Source organism: Phalaenopsis equestris, unplaced genomic scaffold (assembly GCF_001263595.1).
Source record: "Phalaenopsis equestris unplaced genomic scaffold, ASM126359v1 Scaffold000161, whole genome shotgun sequence".
Lineage (NCBI taxonomy): Eukaryota > Viridiplantae > Streptophyta > Magnoliopsida > Asparagales > Orchidaceae > Phalaenopsis > Phalaenopsis equestris.
The window spans coordinates 178,804-179,127 of NW_018164603.1; positions in this window are offsets into that span (position 1 = coordinate 178,804).

The window sequence follows — 324 nt, forward strand, 5'->3', positions numbered from 1 at the left end:
TGCTCTAAATTAAATGTTTTAAGTAAATTAGGGTTAGCTTAAAACATTGATATTTTGATTGACAAAAATCATGAAATTATTTCCTAAGACTACTCTGGCCATAGGGAACTTACATGAATTTTTTTTAGAATTTTCTAAGTCACATACAATTTTCTATAATTATTTGAATAGAAAATGCATAAAAACTTAGAAAATTAAGATCTCTGTTTAGAGATCTCCTATCTCTTTGGAAAAATGCTTAAATTATTCACCTAAACAGAGGCTACAACACATAAAAATTTAGAGTCAAGGTGATAATTCAATATGAATGGAGAATTGAAAAAC